Here is a 24001-nt window from a genome sequence, read left to right as displayed (position 1 = left end):
AGGAGTGTGTTTCTGAAAAACGCAAAAAACACACAAAAAAATAAATAGGTTTAAACTAAGGGTAAGTTGGTGTTCAGGGTGGCATTAACATTGTTACATGCGTGTCATACAATATTTATATTACTCGTATGTCCTCCAACGACTACATGTATTAAAGTTAGAATAAATCTAACGCGTTTTATTGGTTTTCCAACAGTTGGGGCAGACTAATAGACTCGCACTGTGGTAGAAGCAGCAAAGTACTACAATGCTGGACTACAAGCACAGCCTACATGTGTAATAGCAAATATTGCCCATGCCCATTAATAGATGGCATCTACTGTACACATAGTACTGGTACAGACTTGTACTGGGTATCAGACTTCATCAAGCTTTCAGCAAGCATAGGTGGTGGTAGCAGCTGTCTGCAGACTTTTAGCAAGCTTCAAACAGCTTGTTTAAAATAACAGGCAGTCACATTTTAAAGTGTATGTGAACTCTAATAATGAACCTCTATTTGCTTCCTTTTATTCTGTTAAAGTAGAAGACTGCTTAGGAGGGTGAGCTCATGTCATAATGTGCCGGCATCCACAACATACTCACACATTATGAGACACTTATCTTACAAGTGTAATGTCCTCCAGTGCTTAGCCATCTAGTCTATCAGTCGCTACTTTGTCCCCAGCCAATGTCATCTCCACGACAGCTACTTCCAAATTCCCCATAATCCTCTTCAGCCAGGGGGTGGCCTTTGATGTAACTCCTACACATGTGCACAGATGCTAGAAATGGGCAGGGATGCACACTGCATGGCATAGGCAGGGCCGGATTTGCTCTCCCTGCCGCCCCAAGGCCAGGTTCCGCAATGCACCCCCTCCCTGCCAAATCAACGGAGAATGGTAAACGGATGGCATAAATGGGAGAAAATACATTTTGGACAGCCGCACTCCAATAAAAGGTAAAAAGGTGGTGCCTTTTATTCTGGTAAAAAATACTACAAAAGCAAGAAAAAAACAGCAAACAGTGGGGTAATAGAACTAGTTTCACATTGATAACCAATGCTTAGTCATAGCTATTTGAAGCTAGTTGGCTCTATTACCCCACTGTTTGCTGTTTTTTTCTCGCTTTTGTAGTATTTTTTTACCAGAATAAAAGGCACCACTTTTTTACCTTTTATTGGAGTGCGGCTGTCCAAAATTGATTTTCTCCCATTTATGCTCTGTGCATTACCTGTACCCACCATTTTGGGCTATTTCATTCACCACTGAGGTACATCATCTAGAGCGGCGGTTCCTTCTTTCTGTAACCGGATGGCAGGGGCGGACGGTTAGTTCAAATTTTGCCTTTTTAATTTTATTAATTTGATTATTAATTTTTTTTTTTTTTCACCTAACTTTATTGCTATCACACAGGAGAAAACAATTACATGTGTGATAGCAATTGGAGGTGACAGGTTCTCTTTATTGACCCTGTCACCTCCAAAACAGGAGTCCTAGCACTGTGCTAGAACTCCTGTCACAGCTGAGATGGGTAGAGCACAGCTCACCCCTCTCACTGTGTACATCAGGGGGGGGGGGGGGGGGGGGGGGGGGGGGACAGGAGACAGACTCGGCGGCTAGGGGAAGAACGGAGAGAGCGGGGAGAGAGAGGTATGTGGGGGGGGGAGGAGGAGGAGGAGGACAGACGGCAGCAAACATTTTACAAGTGATTTCAGCGACCTCGCCACAATCACTTGTTAACGAGCGAGCGGATTCCCCCACACTACATTTAGTCCTGCTAGAAAGCAACTTACCGCCCTTAACTGTATGTTCCGGCCGTCGGGGGACTCCATGCCGCTGCCGCCCCTCTGTGCCCTGCCACCCTGAGGCATAGGGTTCATACATGTACGCAGAAAAAGAAACACTTTTTGGCAAAATAAATTTTGCATGTCTATTATGCCAAAAAATGTGCTTCCAATATATATATATATATATATATATATATATATATATATATATATATATATATATATATATATATATATATATATATACATACACACACGTTTATAACACGTTTAGCTCAACTGTATATAGACCATTGACAGTGTTTTCTTTTTTAATCTCTACAATGAATGCAAAACAAATACCTGTTGATCCTGCCAGAAATTCAGCGCTACCCTGTGTCCTGTGCACTCTGCAGTTTTATCTCCCACAATGCTGCCAGGGATGATGTTAGACTTACATTTCATCTCAATTTATGCTATGCAGCTGAGGAACAGGGGAGGTGTTCTGTACTCCCAACAAAATTCCTGTCCTTGCGTAACAACACGGCTGCGCCAAAGATATAGTAAGGTGAGTGTCACCCTAGGAAATAGAGTCTTACTGGCAGGAGAACGAGGTGAAAATAAATGGGAAAATACTGAAAAAGAAAACGAATGCAGCCACCACATCTAAGATGAAATATAATATTGTTTTATTCTTGTGTTTACATACAATTATAATTCTATGTGCAGCCTGGTGCTGAGCTTAAGGCTGGGTTCACACTTATGCAAATTGGATGTGGGTTTCCCTAGTTCACATATCTCTGGGGCGGCCACGGAGCAGATTGCACATGGGTCCTGTGCATCTTAGGCTCCGTTTCAGGTTTGAATTCAGGCCAAAATTTGGGCCAGATTCATCTCTGAAATGGAGAACAGGGACCCACCGGACCCCTGCTGTCAGCCGCATCTAAGCTGTTTACACACGGGACGAAAATCATCTGAAAACTGTTGATCTGGCAGTTACCAGCTGACATTCGTTGGCTTCTGTTGCATGAGCATGCTGGATAACCAGCAGCCGATTGGCATTCAATCATTGCTTTACAGCCAAAAGATTCCGGTGTGTCCTGGTGGTGGTGAGGTGGTCAGTTCCCCATCAAAACACAATAGCACAGCGGGGGATATCGCTGTACTAACATTGCATAGTTAGGACATTGACTTCCTCTGACTTTTCCCTTCAGCTTGCTGGATTAAACGAAAAAAACTGAACTGAGCTGTAGATTTCTTGGAAGTCAGTAAAGAAACGTGGTGGGATGTGGATGGGCATGCACAGGGAGTGAGTTTACTGATTCATTGTACATACAACGGTCATGTGAATTATGTCATATGTGATATGCTTAACCACTTGTCAACCGTCCGCGGTGGGAGGAAGACCCTGTTCTGGGCGGACGTGATATGACATTGCGCCTTTAAAAGCCACTAGGGGGTGTGCGGGCACCCACCGCGTCACTGGGGACCCGATGTGCGTGCCCAGCGGCCGCGATGGCCGCCGGGCACGCGCGATTACCCAGTAACTGAGCAGGACAGTGGATCTGTGTGTGTAAATACACAGATCCACGTCCTGTCAGGAAGAGGGGACAATGGTGTGTCCCTTGTACATAGGGACAACCATCAGTCACCTTCCCCAGTCACTCCCCTCCCGCCACAGTAAGAATCACTCCCTAGGGAATGCATTAACCCCTTGATCGCCCCCTAGTGTTAATCCCTTCCTTGCCAGTCACATTTATACAGTAATCAATGCATTTTTATAGAAGGGATCGCTGTATAAATGTGACTGGTCCCACAAATGTGTCCGCCGCAATATCGCAGTCACGCTAAAAATCGTTGATCGCCACCATTACTAAGACAGGGATGCCAATAAAGTTTATGTGCAGGCAATCTAGAGATAAAGAGATAAAGAGATAAAGAGATAAAGAGATAAAGAGATAAAGAGATAACGAGATAACGAGATAACGAGATATAGAGATAACGAGATATAGAGATAACGAGATATAGAGATAACGAGATATAGAGATAACGAGATATAGAGATAACGAGATATAGAGATAACGAGATATAGAGATAACGAGATATAGAGATAACGAGATATAGAGATAACGAGATATAGAGATAACGAGATATAGAGATAACGAGATATAGAGATAACGAGATATAGAGATAACGAGATATAGAGATAACGAGATATAGAGATAACGAGATATAGAGATAACGAGATATAGAGATAACGAGATATAGAGATAACGAGATATAGAGATAACGAGATATAGAGATAACGAGATATAGAGATAACGAGATATAGAGATAACGAGATATAGAGATAACGAGATATAGAGATAACGAGATATAGAGATAACGAGATATAGAGATAACGAGATATAGAGATAACGAGATATAGAGATAACGAGATATAGAGATAACGAGATATAGAGATAACGAGATATAGAGATAACGAGATATAGAGATAACGAGATATAGAGATATAGAGATATAGAGATATAGAGATATAGAGATATAGAGATATAGAGATATAGAGATTTTTTTTTCTTTTTTTTCACAGTGCCGCTAGTGATTTGAGCACTATATTCAATTACTTTTTTTTTTTCATTCAAAAGTTTTGTTTATTGAAGACAATAGAAAACAAGAGAAATACAAAGGATGACTCAACACAGACGCAGCTGTGTGCATATCACGTCTGATACAAGTACCGATAAGCAACTCCACAGTGTGAGGCAGAAAGTGAGAAACAGGTGGTAATACAAGAGAATACCTGGAGTCATTAACATTGCATAAGTAGTAGTTATACTAAAGGAATTAATCATTCATATTCATGTCAAAAACGTATCAGGACGTAGGGGTTACACTTAAGTTTAGAGAGCCAAAAGTAATGAGAGATATCAAAGGTGATATCGTAGGCGAGATGAGGTGTGAAAGAGCAAGAGAGGAAAAGGGAGGGGAAGGATAATGGGGAAGGGTAGGGGAGGGGTTGGTGGGGTGTGGCGGTGACACTACCTGTAACCGTGTCATCGACTCAATCATCAGTGTGGGGGCAAATATCATCACTGCGGGCCTACCAAGGCTCGATAAAATCTCCAATGTGGATTTATTGCATTATAGATTCAAATTCTTTCGAAAACCTAAAAGCCGACCACGGCCGCCAGGTGTCCAGAAACTTCTCGGCCGTCCCCCTATCTTGAGCCAACGTATCCTCCATCTCGCGAACCTCCGCCACTTTGCGGAGCCACTCCCTGACCGTAGGCACCCTGGTGGATAGCCAGTAAAGGGGGATGAGAGATTTAGCCGCGTTTAACAAGTGTTTAGTCAGTGAAGTCTTGTAGCGGGCAAGCGAGAAGGAGGACAGGTGTAGCAGGCAGCACGCGGCCGACAGTTCCATGGACGTCTCAGTAATCTGTTTGATAACATCGCATACCTCCTGCCAAAAGGCAGAAATCATGGGGCATGACCACCAAATGTGGAGCAGTGATCCCACTGCATCTTTACATCTCCAACATGTATCTGGTTTTGAAGGGTCCCACTTATGAAGCCTTACCGGAGTATTGTACCATCTGGTAAGCAACTTGTAACTTGTCTCCTGCAGTTTTGTGCTGATAGAGCACTTGTGTGCCAATGTGCACACTGTTTGCCACTGTGTGTCTGTAATATCTAGGTTTAGATCTTCCGACCATTCTTGCTTTTGTTTGTCTAAATTTTCTTTATTTGTGCTTTTCAGCCACGCATAGGCCACCGACGTGGCTTTAGCCACTGGTTCCTGTTTATGACATGTTGATTCTAGAGTAGTTTGTGGTCTAGACAGATTAGCCGAACTCCCAAATCCATTTAAGTAGCTTCGTAGTTGGAAATATGCCCATTGTTTCATGTTAGGGAGGTCATTGTCTAACTTGAGTGAGGGCCAAGTTTTGAGTGTATTCCCTACAAAACAGTCTCCAGCTAGTAGAGGACCATTGGTGCGAGGCAATTTAAAAGTTGGGGTGTCGACCCCTGGTGTGAATTCAGGGTTGTCAGATAAAGGGGTAAGTGGGCTAGGAAAGGTAGAGAGTTTTCCCTTTCTGGCGAGTGAGTGAAAAATCCCCAAAGTGGTTCCTGTGAGTGGGTTTTTACGAAGGTGAGGTGGACACTTGGGCCACGCCAACCACGGTGAGTACAACAGGGTCACGGGACTAAGTTCATTCTCTAGAGCTATCCAGTCTTTTGAGTGGCCATGGCAGTGCCAGTCTATGATCCTTGCTAAGTGGGAGGCTTGGTAGTACTGTTTGAAATCAGGGAAGCCAATCCCTCCCAGATCTTTAGATTGTGTCAAACTAAGTAGCTTGATTCTGGGTTTCTTCCCGGCCCACAGGAATCTCAGCAGTACTGAGTTCAGGGTAGCGAAAAAACGACGCGGGATCGCGATTGGAAGCGTGCGTGTCAAATACAAGAATCTGGGTAGTATAACCATTTTGACTATGGCCGCGCGACCGAACCAGGAAAAATGTTTCAGGTCCCATCCACTGAGAGCCTTCTCACATTCCTTAAGTAGCGGCGAAAAATTCCGCTCGAACGTGTCTTTGAGATGCTGGGTTAGCCAAACCCCTAAGTATCTGAGAGCGTTTCCTTCCCAACGGAACTGCGAGTTTGCCTTAGTCTGGGATAATAATCTGTCTGGTAGCGAAACGTTGAGAGCTTCCGATTTCGTGTAGTTTATTTTTAGGTTTGACATGTAGCCATACTGGGTGAATTCTATCATTAGATTAGGGAGCGAGATGTGGGGGGATGACAAGAAAAAGAGGAGGTCATCGGCGTATGCTGCAACCTTGAACTCACTGTCCCCTATACGAAACCCAACCACGTCTGGGTTTAGTTTGACTAGTCTGATAAAGGGTTCGAGCGTAAGGATGAAAAGCAGGGGTGACAACGGGCATCCCTGCCTTGTCCCGTTGGCAATCTCCACTTTTTCGGAGAGACTACCATTGATTTTTAGACGCGCCGAAGGTTGTTGATATAGCGACGCCACCCATGCCATCATACAGGGGCCAAAACCTATCCTGCTGCACACCGCCGTCATGAAGTCCCACGCCACCCGATCGAAGGCCTTCTCCGCATCGGTAGAAAGGAGAAGGCCCTCGATCTTCCGCACCCTCGCCGCATGAATCAGCAGCAGGGTTTTAGTGACATTGTCTTTAGCTTCACGGTTCGGCATGAACCCTGCCTGTTCAAGACCGATCAACCCGGGGAGCAGTGGGCCAAGTCTAGTGGCAAGTATTTTGGCGAATAACTTCACGTCTAGGTTGAGGAGTGAAATGGGACGATAACTCGAGCATAACGTGGGATCCTTACCTGGTTTTGGGATGACAGCCACATGGGCCGAGAGAAAATCTGGGGTTACCTTTCTGGGTGTAGACAGTGAGTTCAAGGCATTTTTAAGGGGGGCCACAAGGCTTTCGGTAAAAGTCTTGTAGTAGATAGCTGAATATCCGTCCGGTCCCGGACTTTTATTGTTTTTCAGCTGTCCTATCGCTACTCCTATCTCTTCCGCTGTGATAGGTTTTTCTAGGCTTGCAACGTCTTTGTCTGTGAGTGATGGGATGCCACTCCTGGCTAGGTATTCCCTTATGAGCTGAGGTCTATCGCCTATCATGTGAGGTTGTCTATGCTGGGGTGGGAGGTTATAGAGCCTCATGTAGAAGTTGTGGAAATGGCGCGCGATTTTTTCAGTCGTCACGTCCAATCCCCCATCCTCTCTTTGTATGGCAGCAATATTGTTGGCGGAGGAGCACTCACGGAGCGCTCTCGCCAGGAATTTACCAGACTTGTCACCCGCTTCGTAATAGAGTCGTTTTTTGAAGAACAACATACGCTTGGCTGAAAAGTCCAGGATCTGTTGTAATTCGCATCTCAATTCAAGTAGCTGTTTGGCTGAATCAATGGAGAGTGACTGTTTGTGGAGAGCCTCCAGGTTGTTAATTTGAGTGGACAATTTATGCAGTAAGGCCTCTCTCTCTCTTTTACGTTTTGCCCCAATACTAATCAAAATTCCTCTAGCCGTGCATTTGTGCGCTTCCCATACTGTAAGTGGATCTGATCCCGGGGTGGCATTAAGTACGAAAAATTCTTTCAGGGATTTGGTCAATAAGGCAAGTGTAGTCTGATCAGTCAGCAAGGATGCGTTAAGCCTCCATGTGGGTGAGCGTCCAGTGGGGTGTGTCGCATCCAGAGAGAGCGACACCGGGGCATGGTCAGAAAAAGTTTGAATGCCTATGTGCGCACCCGTCAGTCTCGTGAGGTCACGTTGAGTGATGAAGAGATAGTCTAATCTGGCGTATCTCGCATGAGGGACCGAGAAATGGGTAAAATCACGTCCTCCCGGATGCGAGAAACGCCAAGTGTCAACCAGATTTAGAGACTGTAGCATCACCTTGAGTCGTTTCAGGAGTCGATAGGTGATGCATGATTTCCCATTAGAGGTGTCCTCCAGGGGATTCAGGGGCACGTTAAAGTCCCCTCCTAGGATGATACAGCCATTGGCAAACCCGGCGAGTTCCCGGACAAGTTTCTGGCAGAAGGTGCCATGCGCTCTGTTCGGGAAATAGACGTTTGCAAGGGTCATTGGTGAGCCTCTATATGTGCCCTTAACAAAGATGAACCTACCCCCTGGGTCGCTCAACTGGTTTGTGAGTTGAAAGGGTGCATTCTTGCTAATCAGTATCGTCACGCCTTTTGATTTTGACTCACTGTTGGTTGAGTGGAACACATTTGGGAAGTGGGCATCAAAGAGTCTGGGAATTTGGTTGGTTCTAAAATGGGTCTCCTGAAGGAACACAAAGTGAGGCCTACCTTTTTTTAGCTCCTTTAGTAAGGTTGAGCGACGTTCCGGCATATTCAGCCCCCTGACGTTATGCGATATCACCAGTGGGCTGGTCCCCAATGAGGAGTAGGCCATATCGCACTTCTCCGGTAGCGTGATCTGTCAGCAAGGCAACCTGGTAGGATAGAACTGCAGGAGACAAGTCAGCAACAACACCCCAGAGATTATCAGTTTCACTATGCAACAGGTAGATTAATATACTTTAGGGTTGTGGGTGGGATGGGGAGAGTGGGATGGGAGGTGGGGTGTAAGATAGGATAGGGAGTAGTGCAGAGGTAAGAGAGGAAGGTAGTAAGAAATGAAATAGCAATAGAGTCAGAGGAAGAAGATCACCTGACAGAGGCTCTCCCCTACGGACCCGAAATCGGTTCCGCTGGGGCGAGTCCGTTTGCAGTGAATGTTGTGTCCCGCAACTCCAAGAGGACGGCAGGACACTTTGTGGGGTAATAGGGAGGCAACGACAACGGTATGTCAGTACCTCAGGCAAGTGGCTGTCTGAACCCACAGGCTCAACAAAGTAAAAAAAAAAGAAAAGTAGAACCAGAGTGTAAAATTTCAGACAGACATTGCCAGGCATCGGGCGGCACACACAGCCCTGTAACATATGATCGGTCAAGATCAAACTTGCAGGTTATTCAACAAATACCCAACTTGAGTGTGGACAGATCTGCCAGAACGTTAACAAAGAGTTCTTGAGAGAAACCTCATCATACCCCCTAGAGCAGCACAATCGATATTAGAACTTGAAAACAGTCTCTTTCCCATCCACTAGCACAACAATGGTAGCTTGTCTTAAGTTAAAGAGGGAGAAATAATAAAAAACAAAACAAAGATAAACCTTAAACGAACCCAGGCCTTAAACATTTTTGATGATTCCATGGATCAGCTAACAAAAAGGATATAGGATGTCCAGGCTCCCTGATCTCCCAACCCCGCCTGTAGAGCATCGTGTTGTGCACACGGGATCCCTCTCATGTAGTCCAGTGTCGCATAGAACCCAACATGGAGGTGTGATTTCGTACCTATAAGAGAGCCACGTCCAGGGCAGGGTACTAGGCCGAGCAGCCGCATGAGCGGTAATGGTAACCTTGTCAGTTCTCAGGCAATCAGCAGGCCGCTCAAAATTGCTGTAAAGATACAGGCACACAGGGTTGTAGTCAGGGGGGGGATGTTCGCTCAGGCAGCAAAAGATTAATGGCTGGGAGTGATCGCTGTGATCGGTGGTGAGCAGTGGGGTGAGGTATAGAGGCACATCGATTGCGTGGAGTAGTCCTCTGGGGGGTTATGGTTCCGGCATATGAGGCAAAAAGCAACGTATCGAAAAAATAAAAAAAGGCAAAAATAATTGCAACAGGAACAGTGTAGGAACACAGGTAGCGATCAGACAAAACTCACGGTTAGTCCTCGGGTCGTCTCCCCGGAGCATCAGCAGAGCGATTTGGAGTATCATTTCTTGGGCCTCCATTGCGCGCCTGTTTGGACCGCTTCATCGGTCTCTTGTCTGGGGTGGAGAACGGCGAGTCCGGTGGGCTGCGTGTTGCTGGCGGAAGCAAGAAATCCGCGTACCAGTCGGGTAGGTTAATCTGACCAAGGTCGAGGGCCTCGCAGAACTCGGGAAGCTCGTCTGGGGTGCGTAGCGTGTACTGTCTTCCATTGTGGGAGATATTCAAGGCAAAAGGGAAGCGCCATGTGTATCTAAGATCTCTCTCCCTCAACTTTTCCAGCAGGGGGCGTAGGGCTCTCCTGTTGCGCAGTGTTATTTGTGAAAGATCTTGGAACAACATGATGGCAGCGCCATTAAAGATAATGTTGTCGTTTCTTCTGGCTTTGCGCATAATGTCCTCTTTAAGGGCATAGTTCTCCAGGCAGCAAATTATATCTCTCGGCGGTGCTGTATCAGGGCCTTTAGGCCGCAGCGCTCTGTGTGCCCTTACGAAGCCTATCTCAGCGTCTTCTTGCCTTTCTAGTAGACTATTGAAAACACTCCTCAAAGTGACAATAATTTGGTCTGGGTCTACTGATTCTGGGATGCCCCGTACACGTACATTACATCTTCGTCCTCTATTATCGAGGTCCTCGATGTGACGGTTCATGTCTATCAGGTGTTGGGCATGAATCATAGTGACCCTCTCTATTTTTTGTATCGCTCTATCTCTGCGTTTCCCTGCTGATTCTGTGGCCACCATTTTCTCATTGAGCACTATCATGCTCGTTTTTAGATCGGTAAGGGCCGCAGAGAAAGTGGCTTTAATGTCTGCAGCAATCACTGACATGTCAGCCAAGGTTAGCGGGTGGTCAGGTGAGGACTTACTGTGTACGGAGCCCTCAGTAGCAGACTGCGAGTCGTCACTGTAGTCTTCTTCATGGCGTGTCGGCGCCATCTTGGAGCTGGCGGCGATACCACGGCCTGTTGTTTTCGGCTTGAAGAGCTCTGCAATGTTTTTGGCCGATGAAGGCGCCGGATTCCGCTTCGGGCGGGATGAGGGCGTAGAATGGAGCTTCTTACCGGGCATTTGGGAGCCTGTGGTCGGGTATAGTTTGCTAACGGGCCGTGTGTGCCTGGGAGCCGTCTCAACAAGCTGCCATCCTCGTCGCGCGCCAAGCCACGCCCCCATATTCAATTACTTTTATGATATTGTTGTAAATCTCACTGATGGCTCTGAAAACAGCTTGTATGTAATATGAAGGGTAAAGTGTATGTAAACGGTAACAATAAATGTATTTTAATTGCTCCCCTTTGGTCTGTTAAATATACCATTGAAAGCATTTTATTATATTTGACAAGTGCAAGCCCAGAGGTGGAGAGCACAGATATTCATTGTTGCGATCTCCATGGACTACAAAACACCTCCTCCTGTTGAAGGGAAGGTGTTGCATAAACCAAAACGGTGTTATGTATTTTAAATTTGATCTGTTCTGCTGCCTGTGTGTGTTTTTTGGTTGTTGCTGTATTGTTGTTCTCGGCGCATCGAGGCCTACGGGTAACTGACTGCGTTTTGTACTTTTTTGTACTTTTAAGAATTTTAATAAATAAATAATGTAGTCATAACACATTCCAATCCGATTTCTTCCTGTAGGCACTTCTCTTCTAATAGGCCTATAAACGCCTATGCGTGCATGGTCATATAGGCTATCAAAGAGGTGCATTTAGAGGCTATCAAAAAAACATCCGCTAAAGCAGTGTTTTTTTTTTTACATCCTATATGCAAGAGGTTAAAGCCTAGTGCACATAGACCAATTGTCGGCTGGCATCGGCCCGTTTAATAGAAACCAGCTGACATTTGGCCCATGTATATGGGCGCTGGCCGGAGTGTTCTGGTAGGGGGGGCATCACCCATTCAGAACACAATAGCTCAGCAGGGGAGATTTGATGTACTAACATCAGATTGTTAGTGCAACGGTTTCAACCTGCTGGGTTGTACGAAAACAAATAGTATGTACTAGGATTTAAAGCTGACTTGTGAGTAGACATGTGTCTGGGACACTTACGCTTATCTGTAAGCATCTGGCTTGCCCAGAAAACTAGGCACTGTATAACAGGAAATAATTGGAGTCACAATAGGGATACAAGGAGAAGAGGAAACGGTGTATTAGAAAGCTGCTAGCTAAGGTCACATCCCTATAATGCAGCATTACTGATGAAGTGTGGAGGCTGGCATTGCTGACCACTTTTTATGAAAATGCCAGCTGCCATGCCAAATCAATGGTTTCAGAAGTATACCACTGTGAGTTTTGACTTTTCTGATCTAAATATTTGTTCCACATCATTGACTCACAAATTGTTAAAGCCAGATTAACAGTGGCAACTGATTTCTCTCAGTACAGGTTTCCTTTCATCTTCAATTTTGGCTTGAACATAACGACTTACATGGAGCATGTGATACTATGTTGTGCCCATCACCTTTTTTCCAAAGATAACCCAATCTGACAACCTGTTGAGTGCTCACACATAAATATAAAACGCCAAGCATGAGCCCAGGTCTGAATTGATCATTAGTACATCATTTAAATGTAAGTAGAGTAAGTTCCTTTCAAATTATTATCCGCAGTCTTTTATCCAAACCTTGCCGTGAATATCCAACGATCTATAGTGCAATGATTTCAATATACGCAATGGTATTAACTCCTAAACCAATGACCCCCCCTCCCAATTGATGCGCCATCTTCTTTTTAAACTGAATTACACTGTCTAATCTACTAATTGAGGCCCCTTCCCCCTACTTAAGCTGGCCATAGATGGATCGAAATGCGACCAGTTCAGCAGGAACTGGCTGAATTTCAATCCATGTATGGGCAGGCTGGTTGTACTGAAGTCACTGCCAGTCACTATTGCCGAAAGCAGTGATCATTGTATTCTACAGGCTCCGAAACATCCCGTTGCCAGAATACAATCGTTTCACAGAAGGGAGAAATGGAGCAATTTTCTTTCCTTTAACCTGTGGTTGAATGAAAAAAAATTGGTTAATGTATGGCCTGCATTAGCACCTACACTGCTACAACATAGTTTGTTGTCAAACTAAGCTAACAAACTGTTTTATGTCTTTACTACCAGGGTTCTTCAAAAAAGTTGCTGTGCGCTCTCTCTCTCTCTCTCTCTCTCTCTATCTATCTATCTATCTATCTATCTATATATATATATATATATATATATATATATATATATATATATATATATATATATATATATATATATATATATATATATATATATATATATATATATATATATATATATATATTAAAAGTAAAAAAAGTGTGGAAACTTTTTAAAGACCCCTTGTACATTGTCTTTTTGGTCAAATGTTGCAGCCAATTTTAATATTAACCACACTCTTGCATCAAATGAAAAATATATTTTTAAATACCGTAACCATCATTCTCCCGAAATTGCCCGTACGAACGTTCAGACTAGGGGAAGGAGAAGCAGCACAAGGAGCCAATCCATTGTGCTGCAGTGCAAGGAGCGTGCTGATAGGTTCATCTTTGTCATTCCAATCCCCACTCCTATCGGTTCGCTGCTCCTTTCGATGTCCAATAACGGGGTGGGAAACAGTTAAAGTCGTTTCTAAAGCCTTAAAGAGATGTTCCACCCTAAAATTAAACTTCCCCTTTAAGTGACCCCCTGACATGCCACATTTGACATGTTATTTTTTTTGGGGGGGGGTGGATACCCTCTTTTTAGAGGCTCCCACTTCCTCCCAGGGATCTGCGGCGTCAGAAGGAAGTCCACCTCTCCCCCCCCTCCCCAGTGCAATCGTCTGGGACATGTCACAGGTCCCAGAAGATTGCCCGGCCAATCACATCGTGCAGTGCCTTCCTGGCTGTGGCGCCCACATTCAGAATGCCGGTGCCACGGAGAGGACGGGTAAAGGAGCAGGACTTTGTTCACACGCATCGCTGGACCGTGGGACAGGTGAGTGTCCAATTATTAAGTCAGCGGCTACACTTTTTGTAGATGCTGACTTTTATATGGGTGGAACTCTGCATTAAGTTTTTTTACTGTGATGCATATACTTACAGTATCTGAGTGACTGATCTATCGCCTGTCTCCTTCCTCACTGGGAAGATTGATGGCAGCAGGAGCCATGGACTTTTGCCGCTTTCAATCAAAATCTGTGACAAGGGAGTGGGGGGCTGATCTGTCTGTGTCAATAGATGCTGACAGTATGAACCAGGAGTGAGCCCACACGAGTACCCCCATAGAAAATGGCTTCCTATGGGGGCACTCGCTGAAGAGGAGCCAAAAGCGCCAGTGGGGGGACCCTAGAAAGAGGATTGGAGCTGCTCTATGCAGTACCATTGCACAGAGCAGGTAAGTATACCATGTTTATTTTTTTAACTTAAAGTGGTTGCAAAGTGAACAGGTTTTTTATCTTAAAGGGGTTTTCCACCCATTTTTTAAGTTTATTAAAAGTCAGCAGCTACAAAAAGTGTAGCTGCTGGCTTTTAATAAACTGACACTTACCTGCACCACGTTCCAGCGACGCGCCGGCCGGGGCTCCGCTCCTCTCCCCCCCCTCCCCGGCCGGCGTCTTCATTGTCACTGTGGGCACCCGGCCGTGACAGCTTTCGGCTTCACGGCCGGGCACCCACTGCGCATGCGCGAGTGGCACTGCGCATGCGCGTGTGGTGCGGCGCTGCGCTGTTTGATTGGACAGGCGATCGCCTAGGACCTGTCACGTGTCCTAGGTGATCGCCTACAGGGAGGGGCTGCCAAAAGGCGATATGACGTATCGCCTTTGCAGCCCCTCGGCGGAAGGAGGAAGTGGGACAGGAAGTCCCCTTCTCCTGAAGCCCCCACTCCCCCCCCAAAAAAATTACATGACAAATGTGGCATGTAAGGGGGCGAGGAGTGGGTTAAGCGGAGGTCAATTTTTAGGGTGGAACTCCTCTTTAATGCATTTTATGCATTAGGATAAAAAGCCTTCTGTGTGCAGCACTCCCCATATTACTTGAGCCCCATCTCTGTCCAGTGATGTCCATGGGTGTCCGGCCATCCAAGACTTTTCCTCCTGATTGGCTGAGACCATTGGCTCCCACTGCTGTCAGTCAACCAATCAGGAGAGGGGGCGGGGCTGAGGCAAGGCTATGTGTCACTTTGAATACGACACAGGGAGCTCTGACTGGGCTCTGGTGCCCCCATAGCAAGCTGCTTGCTGTGGGGGCACTCAACAGGAGGGAGGGACCAGGATCACAGAAGAGGGACCGGAGAAGAAGAATCCAGGCTGCTCTTTGCAAATGCATTGCACAGAGAAGGTAAGTATAACATGTTTGTTATTCTTATAGAAAAAAAACAAGACTTTACAATCACTTTAAAGTGATATAAGTCCAATTTTTTTTTTATTAGAAATATTTCAAAAATCCACTGAAACGGTTAAGAATTGAAAAAAAAATCCCTAATAAAAAAATTCCCATATATAAAAGCAATTTACTATGCACAATATGAGCACTGAAGTAAACACATCTCATATGAATGTTTAATGTTGCCTGTGTGTGCTATATTCACTAAATATTTAAAGCATGAACTGTCTTTTTGTGTTTTACATTTACATTAGTCCAACTTTTATCTTACAGTTACATCTAATTCATCATATTTCATTTCTGGAGGGTCACTGGAGATACAGAAGTTCATTATAGTAGCGGCAGCCTTTGCTACATAAGGTTGGTGCTGTTCAAGCGATTTGGTATATACTGACCACAGGGGGACTTCTACCATTCAGAGAATATCTTCTATTTTATCAAGGTGGGACCCATGTAAGGCTTAAAACAGGACCATTCCTAGGGTTCAACTTTAAATTAATAACATCTGCTAAAAGAAATATAATAAATGCACAAAACGCCTATTAGCCCAGGTTCACACTGGGTACGATTTCCTTCGATTTGAGATGCGATTTCACATGTGAAATCGCATCTCAAATCGGTGGCATTTGCCGGCAATTGTGGGCAATGACACTGTCCTAATCGGTGCGACGCCGCATCTGCGGCGCTGCACCGATTTTAAAAAGTAGTTCCTGTACTACTTTTTGCGGTTTCGGGCCGCGATTTACATTGAACCCTGCACCGATGTCTCTTAAATCGCGGCCGTGAAATCGCGGTAAAATCGAGATTTTACCGCGATTTTGAATTCGCAGCAGTGTGAACCTAGCCTCAAAGCGGGAGTAAAGACCATTTGTGGGAAATATAATCATGTGCTGCACAGTGATCGGCTCCCCAACACCTTTTTTACAAGTTAGATGACATGCAAATCCACCGTTTATTGCGCGTTCGTAAATACCTCTGATATTGCCTATAGGAAGTGCAGTGTAGTTCAATTTTTTTCTGCTCTATTAACAAAAACAATGGAGGATCTACTGAAATTTGTCAAGTCAGTAAGCAACCCTCTTGGCATTAAAAAAAAATTGACTAAAGCAAAATTCCATAGATGAAGCTATAATATAGCTACGCTCTGCACAGCCTGCCCTCTGTCCATAAACACTAAGGTCCAATATTCCAGCCCAGGGCATACACTAGTCTGTAGACAGGTCATAGCTATAGGAGATGTTGTCAGTCCCTGTCTCAGTTTTGGGACAAATCCTCGGGGGCCTGTTGTATTTTAGAGCGATTTTCTCTCTGTTGATCATTGTTTGGCTATATCTTGTATTGCTGATAATTTTGATGTGATTTTTACTGAAGGTAAAGCCTGTTGATGTATTTTTTCACTGAAGTTTGAATTGTCCTGAAAAACGAATAGGGGTAATTTACGGCAGAAATATGTTGCTATACATTAAAGTGGTGTTAAACCCAAAACTAAAAATGAAATGTATTGCAGCTGATCCAATTATTAGAGGTGGAGGCTGCATTTGTTTTCTTTTTTTAGGTTTCTTTCCCTCTGTCTTTGCCTGCTGATCTGGCCAGTAACGCACCACTTGTATCAGAGTGTCCCCACTCTGGATAAAGGAGCACAGAAACACTGTTGGACAGCAGCATTGTCAGTCTAAGGGGAGGAGAGTGTGAGATGTACTAGCAGATTATGATACACTAACAAATTGAAGCCAAATTCCATCTAATACTTTATATACTATTACAGCAAAAAAAAAAAATTGAGATTCATAAATGAATAAAAGGTGATCATTGTAAGCACCCCTGTCAGTAGTAAATAGTTTGTCTCAACCCTCTCACTCAGGGGGCTCAAACTGGCGGCCATCCAGCTGTTGCAAAACTACAAGTAGCATGAGGCATTGCAAGGCTAACCGTTAAAAGAATGACTCCCACAGGCAGAGGCATGATAGGACTTGTAGTTCCACAACAGCCGGAGGGCCACCAGTTTGAGACCCCTGCTCAAACTGCTACATCTGCAGAAAAGACTTACTGGCTGGATCACCAGGTAAAAAAAAAAAGCCTAAAAAAGCTACAAATGCATCACATCTAAGAATTAGTAAGCTATAATATAATAATTGTTTGCTTTTTGGGTATATTACCATTTTACATTGTGGTTTGGGCTGTCAAAGCAATGTGGACATTAGCGCACCTGCATCCTTTATGAGTGCAGAGAGGCATCAATGCATAGATGCTTTACACTTGTGCATTGTGGATCTCTAAAACTTATGTACATGGTGATGTACTGTCTAAATGAATGCTGCTGCAATGCATAGAGAGCTGTGCTTTACATGTGCGTTTTACCACATTTCTAGAATGCAATCACTTTGGCACATTGACGTGCTAAGCGCATAGGGCAGCCCATTTGCTTTGTGCACGTTCATGAAAAACGATAGTGTGAATGAAGCCTGAAAGGTTTCCTGTTGCAATCATTTGAGTTCTGTAGTGGGCGAGTCCCGCCATACAAAGTCAAAACCATTAATGGGCAGGCTGAATGTACCAAGTTGATCGATATGCAGCTTGCTATGGAGGCACCCAAGATCCGCAGTTCGGTGTGTCCATTCAGACACAGATCCGTGGTCTGGCCCCACCCTATCTCTCTCCTCATTGGCTCACTGTCTTTAACAGCAGCGGGAGCTAATGGTGCTTCACTGCTATCTCAGCCAATGAGGAAGAGTCCCGGAAAACAGAGCTTCTCATGCAACATTGCTGGATTGAGACGGGGCTTAGGTAAGTATTAGAGGGCTGCTGCACACAGAAGGCTTTTATCTTCATGCATAGAATACATGAAGATAAAAAACCTTCTGCCTTTACAACCACTTTAATGCACAACTGCAACAACAAAGTTTGTTTCCAATTTGTCAGCATACAGTTATGTGCCAGCTGCACATCCTTGCATCCCCTTTGCTTGGAAAAAGTTTGCTTTGTACGCAAATGATGTTTTGGAAAAATATGCTGATGAATCTTTGAGGGGGTACAACGTGCAACATTCAGTATTACCGTGCTCCCAAATAAGGCTGGACATACATAGATTTGTTTTATTATATTGTCTGTTGTACTCTGACAACCAGAACCTGCAGCTGTCAGAATACCCAACCGGTGATGACAGCCGATTGAGGAAGCAGAAAATGCCATCCATGTATAGCCAGCCTAAGACACGATATGGGTCACGTTTGGTATAACAATGAAACTTCATTATTGGCAAATAAGGAACATAAAGGTTTGCAAAACCTTGAATTTTTTACCCAGTGCACTAGGCAATTTGCAGCCCTTACTCTGATAGGTTTAACTTTTTAACAGACAAAATCACATCACTTAAAGTGGACCTTCACATAACAATGAAAGTACTGCTCATTCCCTTCCCCCAACCCCCTTAACAAATTTTCACCTAGGTGAGAGTTGTCAGCTTGGACCTGACAATGCTGACCGCAAACTCATGGGACACATTCCAGGAGGCTGCAGAACCAGTCCCAAAGCAAGGTCAAAGTCCATGGGCTGGTAAATGTACAGTAAAACCTTTGATTGCGAGCATAATTCCGGAAATATGCTTGTAATCCAAAGCACTTGTATATCAAATTTCCCCATAAGAAATAATGGAAACTCAAATGATTTGTTTCACGACCATTTATTCATAGGTCTTTCAGTTTATAGTCCATATAAAAAAGATTATAGCAATGTGTTGAGGAATCATAAAATGTCCATCCACAAATGGAAGCCTCCACAAGTGAATGAGAAGAAAAATCCATCAGGAGCTAGAGTATAAGAGAAGAGAGGCTCCTCTAAGTGTAGCAATATGGTTACATTTAATGAAGGCACAACATTTAGCAACGCACATGGTTGATTAAAACAGGCATATCCAAGTATGCAGGCATCCGGGGTAAAGCTGTCCACATAGACATAGGCACTCTCATCGCTGTCAGCCTGCAATCCTGACGGCGAAGACTGAAAGCGAGGCTTGAAGCACTCGTGGAGTGCAGAGTGGAAGGGATGACATCGATGGTGGTGCAGAGGGCAGCCTATGTGGACAGCTTTACCCCATACTTGTATCATACTTGGACATGACCTTTTTTAGACCTTAACCATGTGAATTTCTAAATGTTGTACCTTCATTAAATGTAACCATATTGCTACACATGGAGGTGCCTCTTTTTATAATGAGTTGTGACATGACGCTACTTGTATATCAAGAGATCGCTTGTATATCAAGTAAAAAAAAATAAACATTTTGCTTGCCTTGAAAAACGCTCTCAAACCAAGTTACTCTAGAACTAAGGTTTTACTCTTTCTTAAATGTCGGTAGCTACAGTAATTGTAGCTGCTGGCTTATTTAAAAAAAAATAAAAAAATTCTCCTCAAAATATATCTAAAGCCAAATGGTTAAAAACGACTGAGTTTTTATTACATTTTGACCCATTGAAAAGATGTTCTTTACCTCTTGTAAAGCGGATACAAGTAGTGATAGAAAATATCTCAAAAGCAAGAGGAATGCCTCTTACTTGGACAGTTGCCACAGGAACAGGTGTCTCTTTGGAAGATTTCCATTCTATCCCTGCTCTGGTGACAGCTCAAAATTATAAATGTTCCCTCACTTCCGTTATAAGGGATAGTGGTCATTATGTAAAAAATGGAGAATGCCCTAATTTGCACCAGAGCTGACACAAATTACTGATGACTTTTAAGTGATTTTTTCCCTGTGTTTTTAAAGTATTTTACAAGCTTTGTGCAAGTTTTTTTACTTTTATCAAGTTTCAGACACTTGTTTACTTGGCTGGGCAAGGTGAAGAGTTGGTACTAGGGGAAGCGTTTTTTAGGTGCGCAAAAACATGTGCAAAAACAGGAGTGATGTGTTTTTATTGCATTTTACAAGCTTTGTGCAAGTGTTTTTGTATTTTTATCTAACTTCAGGCAGTTTATTTGTCTGGGCATGGGGAAGAGTGTGGTTCTAGAGCTTGAGAGTTTTTCCGGTGTGCAAAAGAAAATGAGCAAAAACATGAGTGACATGTTTACAGGCACTCACTTTAAAATCTATATAGCCAAAAAATGCTTGTTTACACTAAACAGCTCATGCACTTAAGTGTTAGGCATCAAGCAACAAGTGAATGAGCCTTAGAATGTGAACAGGAACAATTACAAATAGTATCCTGCATTTAGAGTGTAGGTGTGAGCTGTAGGGATGAGCTGGGGTGTACTCGGATCTTAGTCCCACCTGAGCTTTTCCACCAGGAAGCAGTCATTACACAAACCCATAATAATCCATCATAATTGGCTAAAGCCTAGCACACACAGGGCAATTGTTGGGCGATATCGGCTGGTTTAAGGCTAATTTCACACAAGCAGCTCTTTATCGATGTTTGAGTGGTGCTTTTCGGCCGATAGCGGGGTATAGCAGTATACAGCACTCCCAAACAATCCCAAAGACTTTCTTTTCCTGTCCTGCAAGCGCACCGTCCCAGTGTGAAAGCACTCAGGCTTTAACACTAGGGAGGCATGAAAGGCAGTTTTCAGGTACTTTACGTGTGCTTTTTCTAACACTAAAACGACTGAAAACTGCCTTCAGTGTGAAAGGGGTCTAATGGCAACCAGCCGACATTCAGCCTGTGTGTACTGCTGCAAGTCCAACAGATGGCGGCTGTTTGGCCACCTTATGTCAAAGAGCCATGATCAAAAAAGGTCTGCCGATTGGCACCCAATCAGCTGTCTCAGCCAATGGCTGAGTGTTCTGGCGAGGGGCGGCCTCCCCCTGTCAGAACACAGCAGCTCAGCAGGGGAGGTCGCTATACTAACATTGGATTGTTTGTACAATGGCTCCAACCTGAGCTGTTCGGACTTTTGTGTTCAACCCGCAGGGTTGAAAGAAAAAAACTATTGGAGTGTACTAGGCTTAAGGAATTCCCTGTCCTGCACCTTTGTGTAGTAACAGCTTCCTGGTCAGATAGTTTTGGTGGGTTCGGAGTAGGATCCGAACACACCTGAGACATCTCTAGTTGAGTGTAGGGGAGCACACCACAAAACACTCAGATGTCAATGAGGGGTAATGGGGACACAGACAGCAATAAAAACTTGACATGGGTTCTAATTCCTTCAATTCTATTCCAAATTAAATAAAAAAAAGAAAAATGTTTTGGCTTTAGGTCCACTGACAACTGGCAGTCCAATCCCACTATCTGGCCAAAAATCACCTTAGTAGTAAGATTACACCTGCCTAACGTGGCAAAGTTTATGCATCATCCAGGTCTCCAGGACCATTTCATCTTCCAATATCAAAACTTGCTTGTGCCAACTTTCTACTGTGGACTAGCAGAAGAGAGATGAATTTAGCAATACTTTTATACAAAGGGACAAATGTCCCTCAGCTAATTTTTACAGGTCATTCCTATTACTTTCTGTTCCTTGATTTCACAAGTCACTTGAAAACACATCATTCTTTATTAAGATATCCGGTATTTATAGCATACATCCGATATGGTGTATGTAGTATGTTATGTGGCTGGAGACAGATTGCTCACACTTATGTTCCCCTGTCCTCCATGAATCATGTCAGTGTAGATCAGGCTGAATGACCCAACACATTGCTCTGTGAGTAAGGCACGGAGTCTCTGGCTGCGTCTCAGGAGACTTTACTAGGATCAGATGGGATGGAGAAAAACCTTCCGGATCCCATGCCATCTCATAATGCTCTGATTAGCTTAGTCTTGGTGATCATCTCTCACTGTGCACTCTGCCAACCTCCTTAACCTTTTCAACATTTGCAAGAGCATGTTTGGCAGCCTAAACTTTAAACCATGTGAGTTTCCTCTTTAGTATATACTTAGATTGTTAATTGAACCTGACAAGAATGCAGCACATGTTGCACCAAAGAAACCATTTCCTGAGTCTGTTCTAAGCAGAAACTACAATAAAAATGTATAATAAAAAAAATCAATTAAAATGTTTACGCTCATTGCCTGCAAGTTTCAAAGCGATCAGCAAAACATGAATGAGTTAAACCCAAACTGAACAGCAAATGTGTTGGCTGTCGTAGCACATCAATAAATAGCGATTAGCACGTGAAGAGGATGGAAAATAGCCAAACATTTGGAAAATGTGACAGCGAGGAGGAACCCATTGGAAGGAAATGATCAACTGGATTTTCTCCTGGGACAGGATCAAAGCAACAGAAAACCATTAGCATTGTCTTTAATCCTTAAAAATTCAAGGGCTATCTTTCACAAGGCTAAATATGACGTTAGATTAATATCAGCACGCTAGTGAGAGTTTCTATACGCAGCCAATAACAAGTCGATACGATTACGTACCCATTCCAAAAAAAAAAAATCAATGCATAACTGATCTGTTGTTAAACGCCTGCGGTGATTCAAATAGCATCTTAGTGTCAGGGAAGGTGAATCCATAATATGTGAATAGTTGAGAGAACAGGCGTGACTGCACGCAATCATCTGTGAAAGATGATTGTTTTCAAATAATCCCGTTATTTGGGGATTTATTTAGTGCTGCTAGAATGATCTGATGTCACCCCATGCCATGCACTTCCTATCCCTGACCTGCCACTAATCATTTCTCTACCTTAAGTGCATCTGATGGGGACATACAAGTGACATCAAGATAAATTGTTAAAATAACAGCAAAGGTTTTTTTTATTATCAGCTACTGTAGCGGTACCACTGTGCTGTGTTAACACTTTAACAGTCTGTGTCTAATAGGCATCACAAATCATTTCATTCTACAAAATGAATTGCTCTACAGCACTCTCTCCCCAATTAAAAGCCCCGGCTGTAAACTCAATCTAGGCCTCCCTAATCTGCCAACACACAAACTTTAATTAGTGTCACTCGCCTGCATGGAAATAGTTCTTTTCATCCCTAATGTCATCACTTTACTAATGTAAACCTGACTTTTTTTTTTTTCCTTATGTTTGTCAGAACAGTAATGCTGCAGGCTGAACTTTCAAAGAGGCATAAAAAAATCCTAAGAAAAAGAAAAAAAAAAACAGTTCTGTAAGCACGACAAGCCCTGACTGCCATGGTTATCTTACCTTTAATCTGTTTGAATAAAATCCCACAGTCAAAATGATACAAAGCTGCAAGTGCTGAACTTACTGGATTCAGCCTCCCAAAGAGTGGGAGAGGGTAGAATCAGCTCTGTCCTTATTAGTCTCCCAGTGTGATCCTCCCACTCAGTCAGCAGACAGGACGGCCACCAACACAGATAACCAGCACATTGCTCTCGGGGAACAAAATCTGAGCAATCTCCCTTTTTAGTAGCAGCTGGATACATTTAAGATCCCTCCAAGTGGCAATGTTGTGCAGGCCTTCCCTAGCACACAGCACAAGGCATTGCTACATTCCGTCTATCACTTGCATGGGGATTTACAGTAAGCAGGCGATGTTTTATTCATTCACAGGCTGTACCCATGTGTGTGTGTGTGCCATTAACTTTACACAGAGCTCAGGGGACTCGTAGCATTTATTGCATTCCCATTTAGGCTTCGCTCACACCGGCATATGTTTATT

The 24001-nt window shown here is 43.9% G+C and overlaps 1 protein-coding gene across 1 annotated transcript in view; it reads right to left on the bottom strand.

Moving 5' to 3' along the window:
* Window positions 1–23777, bottom strand: part of LOC120937015 (collagen alpha-1(XIX) chain-like) — a 343287-nt gene extending 319510 nt beyond the window's left edge. The window contains exon 1 of the mRNA XM_040349912.1: window positions 23524–23777. The gene's annotated coding sequence lies outside the window, so the exon portion shown is untranslated. The remainder of the gene's footprint in view (window positions 1–23523) is intronic.
* Between the last annotated feature and the right edge of the window lie 224 nt (window positions 23778–24001).

The sequence above is a fragment of the Rana temporaria genome, chromosome 4, assembly GCF_905171775.1.
Source record: "Rana temporaria chromosome 4, aRanTem1.1, whole genome shotgun sequence".
Taxonomy (NCBI): Eukaryota; Metazoa; Chordata; class Amphibia; order Anura; family Ranidae; genus Rana; species Rana temporaria.
This window is presented reverse-complemented; position numbering and strand designations above follow the sequence as displayed.